General features: G+C 40.9%; 1 protein-coding gene across 1 annotated transcript in view; it reads left to right on the top strand.

Moving 5' to 3' along the window:
- The window catches only part of LOC141584182 (uncharacterized), a 28,720-nt gene extending 20,160 nt beyond the window's left edge, over window positions 1-8,560 (top strand). The window contains exon 4 of the mRNA XM_074397087.1: window positions 1,167-8,560. The gene's annotated coding sequence lies outside the window, so the exon portion shown is untranslated. The remainder of the gene's footprint in view (window positions 1-1,166) is intronic.
- The last annotated feature ends 3,772 nt before the right edge of the window (window positions 8,561-12,332 follow it).

Below are 12,332 nucleotides of genomic sequence, written 5' to 3'. Positions count from 1 at the left end.
GGTAATTAGCATTTTTGTCTCTGTGTCAGTTAAAATAGGCTTTTGCCTGCTACTAATTTTCTTTGGGTTACTGAGACCATTGTATGAATGAAGGGCTGTTAAAGGCCATTGATATTGTGCAAACAGAGGCACAAATTAGAGAGGGCATGTTAATAAGGAAAGGGGGCTTATGAGTGCTCAATTATGAGCCCAGAACCTGTTCCTATTTTAGAGGGATAGAAAACACATCAATCTTGCTTTTAGAATATTTTCAATTAAAATGAACAGCACACGGCACACTAAGAGCCAGCAAAGGCTGCGGCCTTGTAGGTTTTGAATCATTCTTACATACCATCTTAGTATCAAAACTGATATACGTATAATGGGCTAAAATATCATTTGAGATCCCAGAAGGCCAAGGTCCCTGAGCTGCATAAGAAATTCGAAAGGAGAAGAAATATAAAACTGGACCATCTGTTTCCCTTTTCAACATGCAACCTTTGGAGTAGAAAATTCGGAAGAGGATGCTATTTAAAACCTGAATAGGGATGAAATACAGTACATACACTCACAACATATCATTAACTTCCTCGCTCCTAAGCATAATCAATAGCGTCTGCAAGCCTAGTTCTGCATGTTAAAAACAAAGCACGATGTTAGCCGCACAGAGCAGCTCACGCTTCTCCCCACACAGAGACAATAGTGAGTCGTAATCGACTCACCAGGCAGACTCACTCTCCAGCCCCGGGCAGTGCCTCCTGCCTAATTGGCGTAAGCAAAGGGAGGCATCCCCTCTGCGCAGGCAAGCATTTGGGAATCGAATTCGAGTTTGCATATCCAACTATATATCTGAGCCTGGTTTTTGCCCCTGTGTTAGCCATTACATCCAGTGGCCTGCTATCATGTTCCTGATATGTATTTATGAAAACATTGCAAGATATTGTCCCCAAAGCTACCTTTTCCCCTCTATGAAATACCTACTTTGGATTTATAGCTAACGATGTAGCCAGTGTTCATATAATGTTCTTAGAGTGGAAATGCACAAAATAAAACAGTGACGGGTGGCAAGAATGAAGGCCTTTACTCTCAGAATAGAAAAACCACTATGCCCCAATACTATTCAGTAAGCCCAGTGCTGAACTTCTGCTACCCATAATTGTAGCGGATTTTTGGGCTTTCTTTTTTAGGTGGCACCAGTCCTATCTCTTGAAACCTTTGTAACTATTAAGGTTGAAGTGCCATTTAAAGAAAAAGGAAGGCAAAGAAGTGAGCTATAGGAAGCCCTGGTGAGTCATTTGTCAATGTATCCTTTCTTGAGCTCATTGGGGAAGCAGGCTTCAGGGTGATGGGATCATAGGCTTTATTTTGAATTTGTCTGTTATCACCTTAAAGCTTTCTTCAAGGGAAATACATAGGGTTCATGTCTGATATATAATGTCTGTTGCTATGGAAAGGTTTATACCTAATCATATTACAGTGTTCTGTTAAGGGCGTGGAAACTGGGGTATCAGTTCATCTTTTTCCAAAAATCCATGTGTTTTACGGGAAAAAAACAAGACCAAGAACAGGTACAGCACATGTTTCAGACATTAGAGTAAAAGTTGAAAGGTCTTTTTTACATTGTGTGTATTGAGATGCCGTTCCGCATTCAAAAATGCATAGTAGCCTCTTACTGCAGAAGTTAATGATAGAGATGTCAGTTATTCACAGTATATTATCTAAGCTCTTCTGATATTTCCGTGTCTAAATTCATGCCCATGTTGCCTTTCTCATTTCCACCCAAATGCCTGTTGTTGGTTCCACAAGAGAACTGTCCTTTTGGCAAGTGATCTCGTGCTCTGTTCTTGGTGAACAATTTCACTACACTGTGATTGTACTGTGAACGCTTGCTGCTCACGAGCCCTTCCCTGTTGGAAATAGAAAGATGGAGGCTGCCCTCATATTGTAGTCTTGGCTTTTCTAGAAAAATGCAATTGTTCAAACACAATCTAAACATGTTCAACATGCGTTGTCAGTTAGACTCTTAATATTATTTGTGGGACACTGAAAAGTTCCCCATTTCCACAGAGTTTTCAAACAAGCGTCCACACTATCCGAGTCTACCACTTTTAATTCCTCTGAGTTAGCAAAGTAGTTGCATATTCAAGAAGAAAGGCAGGCCAGGAGCGGTGGCTCACACCTGTAATCCCAGCACTTTGGGAGGCCAAGGTGGGCAGATCATCTGAGGTCAGGAGTTCGAGACCAGCCTGGCCAACATGGCAAAACTGTCTCTACCAAAAATACAAAAATTAGCCAGGCATGTTGGTGGGCACCTGTAATCCCAGATACTTGGGAGGCTAAGGTAGAAGATCTCTTGAACCCAGCAGGCAGAGACTGCAGTGAGCCTAGATCGCACTACTGCACTCCCGCCTGGGCGAGAGAGTGAGACTGTGTCTAATAGAAAAAAAAAGAAAGAAAGAAGGCAACAGTAAAAATTGTAGGATGATGAAGATATTCAACAATGTAAATATTCAACAATTTTGCCTTCAATCTGTAATGACTGCGATTCCCTTTCAGCCCACTGTCTCACCAAAAGCTCCATTTTGGTTCTAGATGAAATAAATGTGAAAACAATTTGTCCTGGCATATGTGTTTTATGTATGTTAAAAAATATATCTTTACATCAACTACTTTTTTTTTTTTTTTTTTTTTGGCGAGAGGGTCTTGCTGTGTTACCCAGCCTGGAGTATAGTGGTGCAATCTTGGCTCACTGCAACCTCCACCCCCCAGGTTCAAGCAATTCTAGTACCTCAGCCTCCAGAGTAACTGGGATTATAGGTGTGTGCTGCCATGCCTGGCTGGTTTTTTATTTTTGGTAGTGACGGGTTTCATCATGTTGACCAGGCTGGTTTTGAACTCCTGGCCTCATGTGATCCACCTGCCTTGGTCTCCCGAAGTGCTGTGATTACAGGCATGAGCCACTGCACCCGGCCTCACATCAACTACTTTGGTGCAGTGAGTCCTTCCTACTCACAGTTCTTACATGTTATCAAATGTAGAACGAGGTTAAAAAATAATTTTGATAATTAACCACAATATTTATAAGGCTTTACCAGTATCCCAAATTTAATAAATGTAGGTGTCTAGAAAAAGACAAAGAGCTCATTTTGTAGACATCCAAACTGATGACCAAGGTTTCACCCCAGACCTGGAATTCATTGTCAGTGTTTCGCATTTACCGCAACCAACGGAATCAATATTAGTGGGACCCTTTTCTTTATGCAAGACATAATTTGGTACTGTCAAGTCAATTTCACTACAATCGAATGGAAGTTTTTGTTCTTTCAATGCTGTTTCAAAAACGTTTTATTTATATACGATCCCTAGTGAGGTCAAATTCCCCTGTAAATATTATCTAATTTATTCTCATAACTTCTCAAGTGATAAGATGCATTTGTCTTTATTATTAGCATCTGGCATTAGGAGATTCACATTTACTTTGTTGGAAATCACCAGGAATAAATCTCATGTAGACACTAATGGAAAACATAATAGGAGATAAATACAGGTATGTCTGCAAATGAAGATATTTTCCCACCTTTGAAATCTGTTGACTAAAAAGATAAAAAGTGGAGCACCTTATGATGATTGAATAGTAATAAAAAGCAGCATTTAATCTAAATCTCTCCTTGCCATGATTACAGCATGCTAAATATTACTCAATACTAGGAAGTCTGCTGATGAGCTATGTAAATGTTTTCCAATAAAATTAAATAGATTAGATTTGGAAAGAGAATGTTAATGTTTTGAAGGCTTTTAAGGAGTCTTCCTTTAAAACTTTTCTGAAAAATATCATTTAAGACCATGCATCATAGTTTCAATAGTCCTAGCAGAGTGAAAGCCATGGTTTCTGAGTGGATAGAACAGGCAGAGGCAACCATGATGCTGATATTCGAGAAGTTCTTGTCATCTGTGATTCTTTATTGTTAATTCCCTTCATGTATTTTGCCTGCTGCTTTGTTTTGGTTGTCAGAGTTTGTTACTGAGACAAGGCTAAGATCATCCTATTCTGACAGTCGCAGATTGACTTGGCATGACGCACTATGAGGTGAGATTAATTGCTGTTAATATTGGAAGGATGAATAATCCTATTAAAAAGAAGAACAGCTATAAAAAATAAATAAGTGGAGGCAAGTCTAGATTACATGAAAGAAGGACAGCTTGATGAGGGGAAACCCATTAACCTGAAAGGCGACAGTTCTTTGCTTCTAATTTAGCAGTTGGGAGCAAGACTGAATTCGTACCAAATCAAAATGGAAACAATTTTTCTGTATCATTTATAGACTTAAATATTAGATGTTTTTATACAAGGGAAAAGAGATCCTACTGTGATTCTTAATTGCTCATAGAATATCACGATGCCATGTTAGGTGAGTTGATGTTGTTCACAGAATAACAAGATGCCATATTAGGTGAGTTTTTCTTCCCCCATCGTGTTCTTAGATATTACTACTGAGTCAAAAGAGGTAACTCTATGTTAGGTTAAGAGCACAATGCTCGACACCAGTGCTTCTCGAACTCGAATGTGCCTGTACCTCACTGAGATCTCAATACACTGAGGATTCAGATTCAGAGGCTCTGGGACGGGGCCTGAGATGCTGTACTGGAGAAGCTCCCAGGAGATTCCCATGCTGCTGATTTACGGCCACTCTTTGAGAAGCCAGGCTTCAGTCAACTATTTTATTTTATTATTATTTTATTTTTTGAGACAGGATCTCACTCTGTTGCCCAGGCTAGAGTGCAGTGGTGTGATCTCAGCTCACTGCAACCTCTGCCTCCCGGGTTCAAGTGATTCTCCTGCCTCAACTTTCCAAGTAGCTGGGATCACAGCTGCACGCCACCACGCCTGGCTAATTTTTGTATATTTAGTAGAGACAGGGTTTTGTCATGTTGGCCAGGCTGGTCTTGAACTCCTGACCTCAGGTGATCCATCCGTCTCAGCCTTCCAAAGTGCTGGGATTACAGGCGTGAGCCACTGCGCCCAGCCCAGACAACTATTTTTTTAAAAAACTCTGCGCCACACAGGGTCAGTTGTTTTATCAAAGTCTGGGATTAGTAAAGACTCAAGACCATAGGAGGAATGCCTGGATGGGCAGACTCTCCAATCTCACAGTCAAATGCCACCTCTATGTACTATGTGACACCTCCTAAGACAGTGATGAGTTTCTTTTATCAAAGTCAAGTTCACCCATGCTAGGCTCATTATTTTAGGAAATTGAATGGCATCAGTATAATAAACTCAAACCACTTGTTCTGGAATGGCAATGGAGAGAATAAGCAAATTTAGTTTCAAAGACTCCTTTAAGGGCAACTAGAATCACCACTAAGACTGAAGAAAAATGGAGCAGTTTGGAAAGTCAGGAAGTCTCCTGGTTTCCATCAGAGCTTTATTCATGGGCTCCTTCAATCCCTTTCTTCTTTCCTTCCTTATGGTCATAGTTTTTTGTTTTTGTTTTTTAGACCGAGTTTCGCTCTTGTTACCCAGGCTGGAGTGCCATGGCGCAATCTCGGCTCACTGCAACCTCCACCTCCTGGGTTCAGGCAATTCTCCTGCTTCAACCTCCTGAGTAGCTGGGATTACAGGCACGCGCCACCATGCCCAGCTAATTTTTTGTATTTTTAGTAGAGACGGGGTTTCACCATGTTGATCAGGATGGTCTCGATCTCTTGACCTCGTGATCCACCCGCTTCGGCCTCCCAAAGTGCTGTGATTACAGGCGTGAGCCACCGCGGCCGGCCCATGGTCATAGTTATTAGATGGCTACAGGAAACATGGAAATATTCTGCCTATACGATATACTTTACCACTGAAATTCATGATGCCTTAGTAAGAGAGAGCAGTAAGCTTCTCCTTCCTCCTCCCACAGGCTAAGAACACTGCGAGAAACGCACAGCATACACATCTCAGCCATTCAGCCTGTGCCCAGGACATGCTATTTATTGGTGGTTACATATTGGTAAGATCATCCAACACCCCCGAGCGTGAAGTCTGGTGTTGTGGGCTCTTGAATGCATTAATCTTAATCAAACCTCAGCTGAATAAGAGGGAGAACATTGAATTACTTTGAATAATTAAGAATATATTTTGAGTCAGGAGAGCTTTAAATGGGAAAAAAATAGGTTTCAGAAAATTGACTGCATGTTAAACACTGTGCATTTTGGGTTATCACGACTATCATTTATTACTTATCTGGTTAAGTGTGTAGGAAAAGCATAAATATAAAGCATAGACTTGCTTGAATAGATGACAGGAAAGCAAATGACAGCTAGATGGACATTGGGTGCATTAAAGGTCCTGGAAGTTATTAGTGACTTTGCAATTATAATACAAGACGAAGATGAGGACTTTTTTTTCTTGCTTTTCAACTTACAATTATGTACCTATGTATGTGTATGTGTATATACATACATATGTATAACATTATATGTCTATATCATATATACATATAAAGTATTGTCTCTGAAACCATGAACCACTGCATATATCACACTGATATCCTTAAATCTGGAAAAAACAAATCTGTGATGATCGTTTCATGATATTATTGAAGGTTATTTATTCTAAAATGAATTTTTCTTCTACCCACAACATAACCTTTTTTTTAAAGAAAGGACTGTGACAAATTTATTAGCTACTAACTCGTATAATTTCTTTGGCCTTGCTCTACAAAGACAAATTTAATTCTAGCGTGTTAGAAAAATATCTACTACTTCTAGTGCACACAATTAGAAAGCAAACACGGTAGATACACATGACATGGAAAGCTTTCCTTCCTTCTGCCAGGTCAGGAAAGTGATGGATAAAACAAAACAGCAAACTCAGACATTGTCTGAAACTGATACCAGACTGGGCCACATATTGAGAGGTCTGGATTTATAATATTTGCTTGGAAACCTAATCCTAAATCCATTGTCTTGGAATAGGACACTAAGCAAATAAATTAACATAAAAATAGGTCCAAAGACTTTGAAACCCCTGAGGGATCTGATAGAAGCAAATGCAAAAGTGCTCTGTGAGGTCACTTTCAGAACATAGCGGTCAGAAGCTGTATTAATTGGCTGGGGCTGCCAAACAAAATACCATAGACTGGATGGATTAAACAATGTAAATTTATTTTCTCATAATATTGGAAGTTGGGAAGGCCAAGATCAAGGTATCAGCAGGTTAGATTTCACCTGAGGACTCTTCTTGACTTCTAGAGGCCACCTCATTGTACCCTCCTCATGCACATCCCTGATGTCTCGCTTTTCAGAAGGACACAGCAGTCATGCTGTATGAGAGCCCCACTCTTACGACCTCATTGAACCTTAATTACCTCTTTAAAGGTCCTGTCTCCAAATACGGTCACACTGAGTGTCAGGGCTCTGTACTCTTGTGTTCTCCAAAGAAACAGACCCAACAGAATATCTATGTATAAATAATGAGATTTATTTTCATATGTATACATGTATGTGGAAAGTGATTTATTATAAGGCATTGGCTCATGCGATTATGCCAACTGGGACATGATATGCCTTCTGTAAGCTGGAGCCCCAGGAGGCCTATTGTGTGGTTTAAGTGCCTGAGGCCACAGAACCAATGGTAATGATTCCAGTTGAAGTCTGAAAGCCTGAGAACTAGGAGGGTCAAGGGCAGGAGGGTGCTATCCTGGCTTAAGCAATCAGGCAGAGAGAGAATTTAACCTTCCTTCATGTTTTTCTTATTCAGTTCCTCAGTGACCTGGATGATGTCCACCTTGGGGAAGGCCGTCTGCTTTACTCAGTTCACCAATTCAAATGCTAATCCCTTTTGGAAATGCCCTCAGGGACATGTGAGAAATGATGTTTAATCCACTATCTGGGCATTCCATGGCCCAGTCAAGTTGACATGTAAACTTAACCATCACAGACTTCAACATATAAACAAGGTTTCGGGGAGGGACACAATTCAGCTCTCTCTGAAACCTCTCTCTAAAAAACAAATGAAAGCACTGAAGATGAATACAAAACAACAACCACAAAAAATGTTATAAAGTAAACGAAGAATGAAACGACCATAAAAAAAGTCATCGGAGGCAAACATCAAGAGAATAAGCACCAAAACAATTATAGATAATAGAACAAAATTTTTAAAACTCTAAAATAATATGCTTAAAATGAGTAAAGGGATTTTTAAAGGAATTGAAAACATAACAACACAATAGGACACTATGAAAATAAAGAGTAGGCAAATCTGAAGACATAGGGTTGGGGGCAGTGGCTCATGCCTGTAATCCCAGCACTTTGGGAGGCCAAGGTGGGTGGATCACCTGAGGTCAGGAGTTCGAAACCAGCCTGGCCAACACAGTGAAACCCCACCTGTACAAAAAAATACAAAAATTAGCCAGGCATGGTGGCACTTGTCTGTAATCACAGCTACTTGGGAGGCTGAGGTGGGAGAATCACTTGAACTCAGGAGGTGGTGGCTGCAGTGAGCCAAGATTGTGCCACTGCACTCCAGCCTCAGTGACAAAATGAGACTCTGTCTCAAAAAAAAAAAAAAAAGAAAGAAAGAAAAAGAAAAGACATAGAATGTCTACAAATGAAAATTATAGTCCCAGAAATGTTAATGGATATGTTAAACGGCATATTAGACACATCCAAAGAAAAAATTGGCAAACTGGAAGATATATATGAGGAAATTGCCCATAATGAAGTACAGAAAGAAAGAGAAGAGATTAAAAAGTGGTTCAGAAATAAGGAAGATGGAATGAGAAGGTCCAACATATGTCTAATATGTATCAGGGAAACACGGGAGAGAGTAGAAAATGGGATGATAATTTTCTATAATGAAATACAGGAGTCTAAAACTTGAAGAAGTACTCTGATTCTCAGGCAGGAAAAATAGACAAGTAAGTATATATCTAATTTGAGAAAAGTTCAATAATTTCAGTGTTTTCAACAAAGGATATTTCAATCGACAACACAACATTGGTTACATATAGAACACGTTCTCTGGTCATACGGCAGCAAAATTGGAAATTAATAACAAAATAATAGCTGCTTGGAAAATGAAAATGACCATAATATCAGTAAAAAGGATCTGAATAAAATACAAAATACATTAAAAAACTGAATCATTTTAACTATTTCTTCACCTCTATATATACAAGAAAACCTTTTTTTTTTTTTTTTTTTGAGATGGAGTCTTGCTGTTGCCCAGGCTGGACGCCTCCCAGGTGCAATCGATTCCCCTGCCTCAGCCTCCAAGTAGCCGGGATTATAGGAGCACACCACCACCACACCTGGCTAATTTTTTTTTTATTTTTAGTAGAGATGGGGTTTCATCATGTTGGTCAGGCTGGGTTCAAACTCCTGACCTCAGGTGATCCACCCGCCTTGGCCTCCCAAAGTGCTGGGATTATAGGCATGAGCCACCATGCCTGGCTGAAAACAAATTTTTAAGGTACAATATATGGCATATAGCTATACCTGATTATTTATAATTCTGGTTTTTTTGTTTTTGTTTTTGTTTTGAGACAGAGTCTTGCTCTGTCACCCAGGCTGGAGTGAAGTGTCACAATCTTGGCTTGCTACAACCTCCGCCTCCCAGGTTCAAGTGATTCTCCTGCCTCAGCCTCCTGAGTAGCTGGGATTACACGAACCTGCCACCATGCCCAGCTAATTTTCGTATTTTCAGTAGAGACAGCGTTTCACCGTGTTGGTCAGTCTAGTCCCAAACTCCTGACCTCAGGTGATCCACCTACCTCAGCCTCCCAAAGTGCTGGGATTACAGACGTGAACCACTGCACCTGGCCTATAATTCTGGTTTTATAAGCAAATAATTTTCTTTTGCTTCCTGAGACTACTTTCTTAACTTCTGTCTGATCTTGATGCTAGAGGACTACATTTTGTTGGTACTTTACAAACTGCTTTTGCCTACATTCCTGTCATCGCCTAATTTCCCCCTCTTGGTGATGTAAATGAGAGATGCATTTATGACATCCTTAACTTAACTAGAATGCAAATTACTTAGCAATATGCAAATGAATGAATACTGCTAGAGTCAGAAATTTCTTGTAAGTAATTTTTACTTCCTGTTACAGCATATAGAGACTTCATTCAAGTATGCCCAGTGAGTACAGACTTACAGTGGAAACTTACTGACATTAAGGATAGAAGAGCTTAAAGATAGTATTCTCCCACAAGTATTAAGTATTAGATACATGTTATAATAGATTTGTTGGTTAACTGATTTAAGAAAAGAAAGTCTGAATAGTCCTAAAATATTTAATAATAAAATATAACAGAAACATTGTTTCCTTTAAAAATGTAACTATGGCCAGGCACCGTGGCTCACTTCTGTAATCTCAGCACTTTGGGAGGCTGAGAAGGGAGAATCACTTGAGGCCAGGCCAGTTCAAGACCAGCCTGGTCAACATGGTGAGACTCATCTCTCCAAAATGTTTTTTTGTTTTTTGTTTTTTGTTTTTTTGAGACAGGGTTTCGCTCTTCTTACCCAGGCTGGAGTGCAATGGCGTGATCTTGGCTCACTGCAACCTCTGCCTCCTGGGTTCAGGCAATTCTCCTGTCTCAGCCTCCTGAGTAGCTGGGATTACAGGCACGCACAACCATGCCCAGCTAATTTTTTGTATTTTTAGTAGAGAGGGGGTTTCACCTTGTTGACCAGGATGGTCTCGATCTCTTGACCTCGTGATCCACCTGCCTTGGCCTCCCAAAGTGCTGGGATTACAGGCTTGAGCCACCGCACCCGACTTCTCCAAAATATTTTTTAAAAAATTAACCAAGTGGCCGGGCATGTTGGCTCACATCTGTAATCCTAGCACTTTGGGAGGCCAATGTGGGCAGATCAGCTGAGGTCAGGAGTTGAAGACCAGCCTGGCCAACATGGGGAAACCCTGTCTCTACTAAAAACACAAAAAATAGCTGGGCGTGGTGGTGTGTGCCTGTAGTCCCAGCTACTCCAGAGGCGGAGGGAGACAAATCGCTTGAACCCAGTGGGCAGAGGGTGCAGTGAGCAGAGATTGCACCACTTCCAGCCCAGGTGAAAGAGTGAAACTGCAACTAAAAAAAAAAAAAAAAAAAATTAACCAGGCATAGTGGCACACTTCTGTATTTTCAGCCACTCAGGAGGCTACGGCCAGAGGATTCCTTGAGTCCTGGAGTTCAAGGTTACAATGAGCTATGATTGCAACACTGCACTCCCAATTTTGACATTAAGACCTAAACTTCTACTGAGGATTATATTTGTGTCATTTCTTTAATAAATAACCCATAGAAGGCTGGGCATGTAGGCTCATGCTTGTAATCCCAGCACTTTGGGAAGCCACGGTGGGTGGATCACTTGAGGTCAGGAGTTTGAGACCAGCCTGGCCAACATAGTGGAATTTTGTGTCTACTAAAAATACAAATAATTAGCTGGGTTGGTGGCGGGCATCTGTAATCCCAGCTGTTCAGGAGGCTGAGGCAGGAGAATTGCTTGAACCCAGGAAGCAGAGGTTGCAGTGAGCTGAGATTACACCACTGCACTCCAACCTGGGCAACAGAGCAAGACGCCATCTAAAGAAAAATAAACCAATAAAATAACCCATAGAAGACTGCTTTGGAAGTATTTTCACTTCTGAACATGTCTGTAGTGAACTTTGGCTGCTGCTCCAGACAGGCAGGCAGTGTGTCAGGAAATGCTGCACAGGCCTGCGAGGATTCACAAGCCCAGGCACAAACAAATGGCAAAGCACTGAACAAATCATTCTGGTAGTTTTTATTGCCTATTTTTTGTTAGGTCACTGATGTGTCTGTTGTCCTTTTCATCTAAGTTGAGCTGAATATTTCCGCCCAGAGCCAACCTTGACACAAACTCTTTCTCGTCACTGGCTTCCCCAAGCAATCCAATCAGTCCAATATCCCTAAAGATTTACTGGAGGCTGATGATGGCATCACAAGGGGTTACGTCTCACACTGTGCGAACTTTCATCTCCAGACCTGTTGAGAATCTCTTACTTTACCTCTTCTCCCAGGTCTCCAGGCATCAGGAGTCACCTTTTCTGGGGCACTCACCAGCACAGCCTCACGGCTCTCTCGTTCCTCCAGGAATTTTTGAAAGGGGAGTTGACTTGCCACCTGTCCTTCAGTCCTGCACTATTAGGCAGAGTGATTCAGTCATCCAGCCCAATGTTCTTATTTTATCACTGCACCTAGTTAACTGAAGGCTCTCCAGCTACAAGAATTTATCCTCAGAGAGCAATGAGGGCTACAACCAACAAGAATTCTGCTACATAAAAAAAATAAATTATAGGCCGAGCGCAGTAGCTCACACCTGTAATCTCAGCACTTTG

The sequence above is a fragment of the Saimiri boliviensis genome, chromosome 4, assembly GCF_048565385.1.
Source record: "Saimiri boliviensis isolate mSaiBol1 chromosome 4, mSaiBol1.pri, whole genome shotgun sequence".
Taxonomy (NCBI): Eukaryota; Metazoa; Chordata; class Mammalia; order Primates; family Cebidae; genus Saimiri; species Saimiri boliviensis.
The sequence above is the reverse complement of the archived record's forward strand: the minus strand, read 5'-3'. Positions and strand labels throughout refer to the sequence as shown.